The following is a 3,209-nucleotide window of genomic DNA, read 5'->3' as shown; positions in this document are numbered from 1 at the left end:
AGATGGGAAGACACACAACAACATGAAAAAACAAGAGAATAAAGTGTCCCAAACAAACCAAGATGCTACAATAATACATTGACCGTAGAAGAAATGTCAGAGAAGGACTTCAGAATGTGCATACTTAAACTGATCTGCAAAGTAAAGAATTATGTAAGGGAACAAATACAGGTAGCAAAATATCAATTCAATAAAGAGAGATTCTGAAAAAAAAAACAGAAATCCTTGAAATGAAGGAAACAGTAAACCAAATTAAAAATTTAATAGACAGCATCATCAAAAGACTAGATCACTTGGAAGACAGAGCCTCAGACAACAAAGACAAAATATATAATCTTGAAAATATAGGTGACCACACAGTGAAGATGGTAAGAAACCATGAACCAAATATCCAGGAATTATGGGATAACATGAAAAGACCAAATATGGTATGACAATTCCTCAAAAATTAAAACATAAAATTACCATATGATCCAGCAGTTCTACTTCTGGATATAAACACAAAAGAATTCAAAGTAGAATCTCAAAGTACACCCATGTTCACAGCAGCTTTAATCACAATAGGTAGAAGTTAAACAAACAATGGATAAAATATATGGTACATACATATAATGAAATATTATTCAGTCTTTAAAAATAAATAAATTTGGACACATACTACAACATAGACAAACTTTGAAGACATGCTCAGTGAAATAAGTCAACCATAAAAGGACAAATATTGTATGATTCCTCTTATATGAGGTACCTAGAGTAGTCACATTCACAGAAACAGAAGAATGTTGGTTTCCAGGAGGTAGGAAGAAAGAATGGAGAGTTAGTATTTAATGGGTATAGAGTTTCATTTGGGGACAATTTTTTTAAAAGTTTTAGAGATGGATGATGGTGACAGGTGCACAACCTTGTGAATGTACCTCATTCCTAAAAATGGTTAAAACTGTAAATTTTAAGTTTGTGGGTGCATTTTACTACAATAAAAAAGATAATCCTACTAAAACTATCTCAAGGGTTTTGCAAGAATCAAATTCGATCATGTAGATAAGACTTAATCTATACATCCTGTCACAAATGTTAGCTCTTAGTCATTATCACTCTCTTTTCCCCAACCTGATAACATTATCCACATGCTCTACCTAGCCATGCTTAACAAGCAGCATACTGTTGGAGTTTGAGTGCTCTCTGGTGATATTTACCTTCATTTTGCTAAACCCTGGATGCTATGTCCTAGGTAACAATATCCCAGAGTTCTGGTTCTGAAGCAGAACAAAATCATATACTTTACACTTTTCCCTTCAGATCCAAGGTCCATTTGATCTAGTGTGGCTTGATATTAACAGTGTTTTTCAAGGGGAGAGAACATTATTTGCATTTGATGGGGTTAAGAGGCTCATTAAGTAGGATCTGCCCTGGATCTTCCAGTCCACTTACCATCTTTGGAGAAGAGTTCCCAGTAAGAGTGCTCATCAATTCATTGCAACAACCCAAAACACCCTTCCAAACAAGGGATAGATCTGGACTGAGAACATTGAGAATTGCTGTAAGGGAAGTTTCCTTAAATGTGGTTGTCCTTGGGCTGGGGTTTTGGCTCAGAGGTAGAGCACTAGCCTAGCATGTGTGAAGCACTGTGTTCAATCCTCAGCACCACATAAAATAAAATAAAGATATTATGCCCACCTATAACTAAAAAATAACTATGGTTGTCCTAAAAATTTTACCATAAAAATGTAGTTGTCCTAAATTTTACCATAAAGATATCTCAGTAATTGCAATGCTACCAAATTGCTTGACTCTAAGAATCACCAGGGGCACCTATTTAAAACAAGGACTCCCAAGTTTCTTGCCTGGAATCATTCCACAAAACTCAGGTGGAATCATGCAGAAATCTTTAATTTTACTTAAACACCTCAGGTGAACCTTCTGTTCATCCAAGCTTAGAAAATACTAAGTTAGAAATATACTTAGTCATACATACGTTTAGCAAAACACACACACACACACACACACACACACACATTGAAACAGTGACTCACACCAAAACTCTTTGAAGTCATGCCTTTTATAGAAATGTAAATCTCATACTGGACAACTCTATTATACAAGATGTTCTCTAGGTCCCACAGCAATTGTAAATGGTACTCAAGTCATGAAAATGGGAGTCCTCTTCCAAAACTTTCTTTGCCAGAATTACTCCTTGAAATGATATGCTCCATGGTGTAAAGCAGCACTTAGGTTTTTCAAAATATTTCTCACATTTGAAGCAAGAGCTTATATACACTCTTTTAATACGTGTGCGATAAAAACGTCAGTGCCTCAAATTCTGTACCTATTTTACTATCTCTGGCTTTCTCTTTTTGGAGAGCAAAATATAACTCTCTAAACTCTTTTTTCCTCCTCTATCTAACCCGGTTCTCATTAGGTATTCTACTCTGGATTTCCTCCAACCCCGGCAGGGTTGTCTTTACCCAAATTGGTAACACAGCAGTATGCCATATCCCAAAAAGATGGATGGGCACCAGAGTGTGATAACACCAGTCAATGATGTTTTCTGTTCTATTTCCAAACCCTGCCTTCTAATGTGGTCTCCTGCAGCGCTCCACCACTACAAACCCCAGGAACCCACAGGCCACATGAGAAATACAGGGGTCTGTTCTCTCTTAGCATCTCCATCTCCTCACTAATGTTGGCGCACAGACATTTGTGCCACGCTCATTCTCAAAATTCTCTTGGCTGGCGCAATGTTCATCTCACTCCGTAGTCACAACTTCTGCAAAATAATAGGATGAGCGCCTCTAGGGCACACGCCTCTGGGCGGACCGAGCATTACCCTCCACCAATAGGACGAAACCAAGATGAAAGTGTCAAGGATAAAAATGACTTCTCTGTTACCAAGGCAAAGCTGCTGCCTCTCTATTTATTATGGCCGACTAATACTTGCGTCAGCCAAACAAAAAACGAATAATAACAAAATTCTGCAGACTGAAAGCCTTCAAATTCGCCTAGACCCGCCCAAATCCCGTTTGGGACGGAGTTATTCACAGAACGCAGCCAAGCACTACAGAAGGTTAGTCCTTTCGAGCAATTACGCCAGCCTGAGGCTGACAAAATGACGTCAGGGGCGTGGCTCTGCGTCCGCTTCATTCAGGCGCTTCCGGTTCACGCGTGGTACGGAAGCGTGGTCGGCGCTCGGCTCACAAGCTGTACGGAAGTGT

The sequence above is a fragment of the Callospermophilus lateralis genome, chromosome X (assembly GCF_048772815.1).
Source record: "Callospermophilus lateralis isolate mCalLat2 chromosome X, mCalLat2.hap1, whole genome shotgun sequence".
Taxonomy (NCBI): Eukaryota; Metazoa; Chordata; class Mammalia; order Rodentia; family Sciuridae; genus Callospermophilus; species Callospermophilus lateralis.
This window is presented reverse-complemented; position numbering follows the sequence as displayed.